This window comes from Dipodomys merriami, unplaced genomic scaffold (assembly GCF_024711535.1).
Source record: "Dipodomys merriami isolate MVZ:Mamm:240054 unplaced genomic scaffold, mDipMer1.0.p SCAF_227, whole genome shotgun sequence".
Taxonomy (NCBI): domain Eukaryota; kingdom Metazoa; phylum Chordata; class Mammalia; order Rodentia; family Heteromyidae; genus Dipodomys; species Dipodomys merriami.
The window spans coordinates 125159-135074 of NW_027203682.1; the positions used below are offsets into that span (position 1 = coordinate 125159).

General features: G+C 35.4%; 1 non-coding gene across 1 annotated transcript; it reads left to right on the forward strand.

Moving 5' to 3' along the window:
* Positions 1 to 4117: 4117 nt before the first annotated feature.
* LOC138835091 (U6 spliceosomal RNA) lies at positions 4118 to 4224 on the forward strand. The gene has a single exon (XR_011374427.1). It is a non-coding gene; the product is annotated as a U6 spliceosomal RNA (small nuclear RNA).
* Positions 4225 to 9916: the final 5692 nt, after the last annotated feature.

Genomic DNA, 9916 nt, shown 5'->3' on the forward strand with positions numbered 1-9916 from the left:
GGTGGACTAATACAGTCATATCACTCAATGTACATATGTGAGAATATAAGTAGGAAACTTGAAGGCAGAGGTGGGGTTGGGGTATGGGAAGGAAGAAAAGTGGAAAGATTAACAATGATCCAGATGTATTGTACATTGAAATGTACATACACTCTATTCCTCACTGACTTGATGAAGTAAAATCCCTTTGTACAACTAGCTAAAGATTCAAAACTTTTGGTTTTAATATTAAGAGACAAGAAGCATAAATCTTTAGAGATAAATAAGAGGATTGCATTGATATCTTGTTGAGGACTGTGCTCTTTTCAATATACAAAATTTAATGTGTCAACTCTGCTGTAAATGTAAATTTTATTTTGCCAATTCTTTTTGCAAATAGCTTAAACTATAGAGAATCAAATTATAATATCCCTTCACTTCCAATAAAAAAATCTTATAGACCTTTTGGTTTCTCAGTTGTGTCTAAATATCTTAATGTAATGCATTGGAAATAATTTCGTTCCACATTTAAATTTAAATTTTAAAACATGACAGTTATTTAAAATCCTCTCACCTGAGCACAGGTATGGATAGATAACTGATGTGGGCAAAATCAGAATTATTCAGAAGGCTGTAAATGGATGCTTACCTAGTCTTCTCTCTGCTGGATCATAGAATACAGAAGGTCCTAATTGGAAAAATTTAGACTTCCCAGGTTTTCTGCATATAAACACTCCATCATCATTTTTTAAATACAGGATTATTCTAGATTAGCTATATGTTGACTGATAATGACTGAGCATGACAGAATGGTGAGGGAAAACCATTTACTCTTCAATGAGGTTCATACTTGTGTTTCACAAAGGGTTATGATAGCTCTCCATGAGAAATCTAGCAGCTGCGTTTCTAAAAAGTACTTGCGAGCTTACACATTCTGATACTGTCTCAATTCAAGTACTTCTCCTTGGAGTTTAATACTATTCAATGATGCTGTGATAGCTTTTTATTGCATTTTGCAGACCGGTCTTGGTGATGAAATTTGTGCTCCCAATTCCCTCAGCAAAATGCAGACAAAAATTATCTGAAAAAATTTGTATCTTTTGACAGTGCATATACTTTTATTTTTAATTACAAACATAGAATGTAGTAAAAACTTTTATAGCAATTACAACTGCACTAGGTTGTGGGCAGATTCTTATGTAAATAACAGACTGTGTTCGCGTAGGTTATTTGAGTATCCAAAGTTTTAATATGCCTGTGGTTCTAAACCAATACGTTACGGATATTGAGTGACAAATACAACTTCCTATAAGTACAGAATTTTTCCTTGTATCTTTTATATATATATATCTTTATATATATATATATATATATATATATATATATATATATATATATATATATATATATAGTAAAGATACTGTACAGAGGGCTTATGGTTAATAAGTAAGGTAATGAGTATATTTCTTTTTTTTTTCTTTATTGTTGGTTATGGGGCTTCAAATCTAGGCCTGCACACTGTCCATCAGCCCTTCAGCTCAAGTCTATCACTCTGCCACTTGAGCTACAGAGCCACTTCTGGTTTTCTGGTGCTTTATTGGAGATAAGAGTTTCACGGACTTTATTTGTATTTGTGTGGTTATTTGTGTTTATTTGTATTTGTGTATTTGTGTGTATAATAACATATATGTATATAATATAAGGACATATGAACACATATAATCATATATAAATAAATTTACATACAGAAATATATATGCATATATATCTCAGTGTTCAGTGATTTAATCTATAGTTCCCAGCGGATTGTCCTTCTCACAAAATGTACATGATAAACTGCTCTGAGGATCTGTGCTCTATGATGGGTATCCTTTTTACTCACTTCGACCATTACCTTCTTTTTCATCCCTGTGAACAACTTCAGTGTACTTTACCTAGGATAGCTTTGTTTTCATTACATGTAGTTACTAAGTGATAATCAAAGAAAAAGGCTGTTTGTGAAAGAAAAAGAATTGTTAGGTCACAGGTAAAAATATCTTATTTGGGGGAGGGGGTCCGGTCGTGGTGCCTGAACTCTGGGCCTGGGCACTGTCCCTCAGCTCTTCAGCTCAAGGCTAGCGCTCTACCACTTGAGCCACAGCGTCACTTCTGGCTTTTTTCTTTCTGCTTATGTGGTGCTGAGGAATCGAATCCAGGGCCTCATGCATGAAAGGCAAGCGCTCTACCACGGAGCCACCTTCCCAGCACGATTCCTATGAGATAACATTTATAATAGTAGTAAATGTGAAAAGGAATTCCTAGAACTGTTGTTTTGCCATTTAAAATGGCAAAGAATTATATCATGTCACTCATAATTATTAAAGAATGCAAGGAAAAATGTTGGTCCCATCATGTTTCCACAAAGCTAGTGGATCCTCAAGGATAATAGTATACCAGCAGAAATTCTAAGTAGCAGACATGGAGCATGAAAGACAAAGAGAGGAAATGAGAAAGAGTAAGAGAGAGAAATATCATAATACTGGAAGTGCATAACAGATAAACAAGAGCTGTATGAGAATATTCATACTGCTATCTTCAGACTCTACATGTACATTTGAACGTATTTGATGTATGATAACCCATCAACCCAAAATTTAAAATGATTTTGGTAAAAATAAAAATTACTCAGAATAACTTAAAAATGCAAAAACAATCTTCACAGAAGCAAACTTTCAGAGATATTTCATGATTTTGAAGTTAGTATAAATTTAGAAGTTTTACAATTCACAAAATTATAAGAATATATTCATATATTTCATTATATAACCCAAAGCGGAGGGCAAATGTTGTTTAGATGATTTTTTAAAACACAGTCTATCAGAAGCTGGGATGGTGGCTGTTGTAGAGTGCCTGCCTTGTATGCATGAGGCCTTGGGTTTGATTCTTCAACATCATATTAGTAGAAAAAGATGGAATTGGTAGGGTGGCTCAAGTGCTCAAGTGGAAGTGCTAGCCTTGTGCTGAGGGACAGCACCCAGCACCCAGAGTTCAAGCCTCATGACCAACGAAATAAAAGTAAAAAACAAAACAAAACACAGTCTCTCACTTTTGTGACCTCAACTCTGTAATACCGCTACTTCAGCCTACGGCTAAGATTTTAGGTGTGGACATTTATTATCCCTACTGATTCAGACTGTACTTGATAATTTTTAATCAATATTATATTCTTAATTTTGCTTTTTGTAAATTCACATGCACCTATAAAAAATGGTTGGGCCATCACAGTAACCTTCTCAAAGTACCTTCTGATGATCACTAATAAAAGTTGTATTATATTACAACAAGGGAAACAATGCTACAAATAAAGAAAAACAACAATTAAATATTAATGATTAATAAAATAAAATACCAAACAATTACCAGTATTTTTCAGTTTTTGAAGTGTACTTACATATTAGATTTTACTATTTTCTCATATTCCTGTACATTAAACACTGGCTAAGATTATGATGTTCAACAAGAGTTTTATAGACTATGAGTAGTCTTTAAAGTTACCCACTAAGATTGCTTTTATAACTCATCTCATAATTTGTATATGGCTTATATCATCATTAGTTCCTCACTAACATATAAAGTAAGGAAGTCCTAAAGTTTTAAGAGAAACTGTGTAGTTAACACAGTCTTAACTCTTCACTATGCTTCTTTACACAAAGACTTTGCAACTTCTCATTAGGAATGTTTCTATGAACTCTGAAATGTACATTCTTAATAGCATATGTCTGCTACCATAAATCTTAAATACTTTATAGAAAAGTTGTATGTCCTGACAAACAGTCCTAATTTCGGCATATATAAGCAAATTCCCAAAATTAAATACATTTAAAACATTAAAACATTTATCAAACCTTAACACGTGCTGCAGTGTTAATTATGACTGGTGCCTTGTACAGAATAATTGAATTCCTCCTCATAAACATCTCTTGAACAACAAGTAACTGGAATTATTTTGTTTTTGCCATGCCAATCTTGACTATTCTTAAATGTGTGCTTATATAAGAAATACATGGCTCTAAAATTTCATGAGAATTCTTCTAAACTTACTTTTTTTGAATTGTCTAGATTAAGAAAACCAATTATACTTTATATATAAAAATGTTCTGTGCTCAATTCAGCAACACATACACTAAAATTGGAACAATACAGAGAAGATTAGCATAGCCCCTGTGCAAGGTTCACATACAAATTATTGAATCCTTCCATATTTTTACAAGTACAGATGCTGGAGAGGATTTGGCCACAAGGAAACCCTACTTCATTCTTGGTGGGAGTGTGAACTTTTTCAACCACATTGGAAAGCAGTATGGAGGCTTCTCAAAAGACTCCATATAAAGCTCGCCTATGACTCAGCAATCAGACTTTTTGGGATTAACTCAAATGGTCATAAGCAAGACCATACTAAACCTACCAGCACAACTATGTTTACTGCAGCATTATTTACGATAGCTAAGATATGGAGCTCACCCCAATGGCCCGCAGAAGATAAATGGATTATGAATATGTGGTATATATAAACAATGAAATTCTATGCCTCCATTGCTCAATTAGTTAGAAATTGGAAAGATTTGGAAAAAAATTTATTAAGTGAAGTAAGCCAAGTCCAAAGAAACATAGGTACCATGGTTTGCCTTATTTTCAACAACTAATATATGTCTGGGATAAGCAGAATAGATCATAAGCTATGTGCATATGACCAGATAAAATGATATTATGGGAAATGAACCACACAAGTGGTTATTTGTTTCTTGCTCTTCTTGTTTCCAAGGTACTTATAATGTGTGATGTGATTTTTTTGTTTCTTTATATGTTCCTCCCCCACGCTCTAACCCCTGTTTTCACTGTCCTTGAAGTTGGTGCACCAACACCTGTGTATATGTTTCTCTAATTTGGGGAGGGGAAAGGGAAATACAAAATGCTTAAATAGGGATTCTGGTTGAGATGCACAAACACTATGTTGAAAAATGAACTGTACAATTTAGGCAGGGGAAGGAGGGATGGGAGAGTATTCTTTGAGGTGGGAAGGGGTGGTAAGGAAAAAGAAAGGAAGAGGTAACACTGATTGTTAGAAAATGTACTCATTATTTGCTCTTGTAATTGTGACAACTCTGTACAGTTTTTTTACACTTAAAAACATAAAAATGTTCTGATCATGTGACATACTTTATTTCTACAGTTCATACAATTTAATAAACAGTAATTTGGGAAAAAAAAATGTTCTGATATAGAAGAGTTTATTTCCCCTATTTTCCCATATAATATTTTTAACAAAGAAATTAATGTAGAACACTGATATGAAGGCATTTTGAATAAATGTGTGTGTGAGAGCGCACATGCATGCACACATGCACACATGCAAATGCTTGTGTATTGGCACTCTCAGAGTTTGAAATCAGGGCTTCAAGGTCTTGCTTGGCTTTCCTTTCTAGATTGGTCATCTAATATATAAACTACATCTCCATTCCTGGCTCTTTCCTAGTTCATTAAACTTTTGAAAAATAATCTCATGAATTTCTTTTGCCCTAAGTGGCTTCCAAAAGTTATCCACAGATCTCAGGCTCCTGATTAGATATCCTTAGTAGATAGGATTATAGGTGTGGTCAGCCAGCGTAAGGCTTTCAGAATTTTTTTAAATTTATTTTATTTTATTTGTGAACATACTGTACAGAGGGGTTACAATTACATGGGCAGGATAATGCGTACATTTCTTACCAAGCATTGCAGCCTCCGCCTTTGTTTACCCTTCACATCCCTCCCCAGCCTTCCACATCCACCCCCCAGTCCCAGTCCTTCTCCCCGCCCCACACTGACGTTGTAAAGCTCGTTTTGGACATGACAACTTGTACTTCTCATTGTTGCAACAGGTTCACCTGTATCCTTAAACGACTTGTTTTTCCCCATCTCCTCCACAAGTTATAATGACATCAAATATAGTGAAAGCAGAGGTTATACTGTGGGGGAGGGACATACAAACCTACAAAGAAATAATCTTATAAATGCGTTAGAAACACATGCATGAAAGAGAAAAACATTAAAATACATATCTAAGGATTCTTTTTCCTAACATCACATTATCTGACCTTTTCCGCTTGACTCATACATATACTAGCTATGGCAAATAAGGGAAACCATGGGGCCTATGTTTCTTTGGGCCTGGCTGACTTCTCTTAATATAATTTTTTCCAAGTCATTCCATTTCCTAACAAATGGGGCAATGTCATTCTTTCTGATGGAGGCATAGAATTCCATTGTGTAGATATACCACATTTTCTTGATCCATTCATCTACTGAGGGGCATCTGGGTTGGTTCCAGATCTTAGCTATGGTAAATAATGCTGCAATAAACATAGATGTGCTGGTTGCTTTAGTGTGGTTTTGTTTGTAAACATTTGGGTAAACGCCTAAAAGTGGGATTGCTGGGTCATAGGGGATTTCTATGTGGAGTCTTTTAAGGTACCTCCATACTGCTTTCCAAAGTGGTTGAACAAGTTTACATTCCCAGCAACAATGAAGTAAGGTTCCCTTCTGTAAACATCCCATCCAGCATCTGTTGTTGTTAGAGTTCTTGATTTTTGCCATTCTAACTTGAGTGAGGTGGTATCTCAATATTGTTTTGATTTGCATTTCTTTTATGGCTAGGGAGGTTGAACATTTCTTCATGTGTCTATTGGCCATCCTTCTTTCTTCTTCAGAGAAGTTTCTCTTTAAGTCTTTCGCCCACTTGTTTATTGGGCAGTTGATTCTGTGAAGATTTGTTGTTGGGGGATTTAATTTTTTGAGTTCCCAGTATATTTTAGATATGAGACCCTTGTCCGTTGTATGGCTAGTAAAGATGTTCTCCCAATCCGTGGGCTTTCTATTGATCTTACTAGCTATGTCCTTTGCCATGCAGAAGCTCTGCAATTTCATGCATAACCATTTGTCCAACCAATCTTTGATTTGTTGGGTTTCCAGGTCTCTATTCATAAAATTTCGACCTGAGCCAAGGAGACCTAGGGTTTCTGCTTTTCCATCCCGTAATGTTTTCAGAGTGTCTGCTTTGACTTCGAGGTCTTTGATCCATTTGGAGTTGATTATGGTGCAGGGTGATATATAAGGATCTAGCTTTGTTTTTCTACAAGTAGTTAACCAATTTTGCCAGCACCAATGACTGAAGAGGTTGTATTTGTTCCATTGGATTGTTTTAGCTCCCTTACTGAAGATTAGATGGCTATAGGTCTGTAGGATCATTTCTGGGTTTTCAATTCTATTCCATTGGTCCGAAGGTCTGTTCTTAGGCCAATAGCAAGGTGTTTTTATTACTATGGCTTTATAGTAGAGTTTGAAATTTGGTATTGATATTCCTCCAGCAGTGTTCTTTCCATTGATGAGCGTTTTTGATATTCGGGGTCTTTTATTGTTCCATATGAATTTTTGGATTGCCTCTTCTATTTCCTTGAAGAATGAGGTTGGGATTTTGATAGGTATCGCGTTGAATTTGTAGATAGCCATGGGAAGTATTGCCGTTTTCACGATGTTAATCTTTCCAATCCAGGACCATGGGAGGTTTTGCCATTTTTTAAGTTCTGTGTTGATTTCCTTTTTCAAGATTTTAAAGGTTTCATCATAGAGGTCCTCACTTCTTTGGTTAAGTTAAATCCTAGGTATTTTATTTTTTGTGGGGCTATTACAAATGAAGTTGCTTTCCTAATTTCAGCCACAATTTTCTCATAGTTAGCATACAGAAAAGCCCTTGATTTTGGGGGGTTAATATTATACCCTGCTACTTTGCCAAAGTTTTGAATCAGCTTGAGTATTTTGGGAGTGGAGTCTATGGGATTCTTTAAATATAATATCATGTCGTCTGCAAAGAGGGAGAGTTTTATGTCTTCTTTCCCTATTTGGATCCCCTTCATGTCTGCATCTTGTCTTATTGCTGTAGCTAGGCATTCTAATACTAGACTGAATAGAAGTGGAGAGAGTGGACATCCTTTTCTTGTTCCTGAGTTAAGAGGAAATGGCTTTAGTTTTTCACCATTAAGTATAATGCTGGTTGTAGGTTTGTCATATACAGCCTTTAATGCATTGAGGAATGTTTCATGGATTCCCAATTTTTCCACAACCTTCATCATAAAGGGGTGTTGGATCTTGTTGAATGGTTTTTTTGCATCTATTGAGATAACCATATGGTTCTTATTCTTGCTCCTGTTGATGAGATGAATAATATAAATTGATTTGCATATATTCAACCAGCTTTGCATCCCTGAAATGAATCCTGTTTGATCATGGTGTATGATTTTTTTGAAGAATTGTTGAAGTCGATTGGCCATAATTTTGTTGAGAAGTTTCGCATCAATGTTCATCAAAGAAGTGGGTCTATAATTCTCTTTCTTTGATGACTCCCTGCCTGGTTTTGGGATGAGGATTATGATGGTTTCATAAAATGTGTTCGGTAGTGAACTTTCTCTTTCAATTTCATTGAAGAGTTGGAAGAGTATTGGTGTGAGCTCTGCTTTGAAGGCCTTGTAAAATTACGGTATAAAACCCTCTGGTCCTGGATTTTCTTAGCTGGAAGGTCTCTTATTGCTGTTTCTATTTCAACGCTTGATATGAGCCTGTTAAACTGGTTTAACTCATCTTGGTTTAGTTTTGGCATGTCAATACTTGCTACGAAAAGGTCCATTTCTGTCAGGTTCTGTTTGAGAACTTTATTAGCATAAAGTTTTGAGAAGTATTCCCTTATAATGTTTTGAATCTTGGTTGTTTCCCTGGTGATGTTTCCATTCTCGTCTCTGAGTTTATTTATTTGGGTGTGGTGTCTTCTTTTTCGGATAAGATTTGCTAAAGGTCTGCCTATTTTGTTAATATTTTCGAAGAACCAACTCTTTGTTTTGTTGATTCTTTCTATAGTTTTTTTTGGATTCTAATACATTTAATTTTGATTTAATTTTAATTATATCTTTCAGTCTACTGGATTGGGGTTTATCTTGCTGCTCTTTTTCAAGGAGGTTCAGATGTCTTATTAAAGTGTTGGTTTCAGATCTCTCCAATTTGTTGATGTAGGAGCTCAGAGCTATAAACTTGCCTCTGAGTATTGCTTTTGCTGTGTCCCAGAGTAGCTGGCAATTTGTGTGTTCATTTTTGTTGAATAGCATGAACATTTGAATTTCCTTTCTAATCTCTTCCATGACCCACTCGTGATTCAGCAGTGTGTTGTTCAGCCTCCACATGATACCAGACTTTCTTTGGTGGCTTTTGGTGTTGAGTTCTAATTTTATTTCCTTGTGGTCAGAGAGAATGCAAGGTATAAATTTAATGTTTCTGAATTTGGACAAGTTTGCTTTGTGGCCTAAAATGTGGTCTATTTTAGAAAATGTTCCATGTGCTGCTGAGAAAAACGTGTAGTCTGATGCTGCTGGGTGAAATGTTCGGTAAATATCTGTTAAATCTAGTTGATCTATGCAGCTGTTTAGATCTGTAGTTTCTCTGTTGAGTTTTTGCCGAGATGATCTATATAGTGGGGAGTGTGGTGTGTTAAAATCCCCAACAATTAATGTCTTTGGAGTTATATGGGATTTGAGGGAAATTAGTTTTTCTTGGATAAATTTGGGTGCTCCATTGTTTGGCGAGTAGATATTTAGAATTGTAATATCCACCTGAAGGAGAGATCCTGTAATTAGTATGTAGCGACCTTCTTTATCTGTTCTCATGAATTTTAATTGGAAGTCTATTTCATCTGATATTAGGATTGCAACTAACGCCTTTTTATGGGGGCCGTTTGCTTGGTAGATTTTGTTGCAACCTTTAACATTGAAAATGTGTTTGCTTTTAGGGGCAAAATGTGACTCCTGAAGGCAGCAGTTAGAAGGGTCTTGTTTTTTAATCCAACTAGACTGTCTATGTTGTTTACTTGGAGATTTCAGTC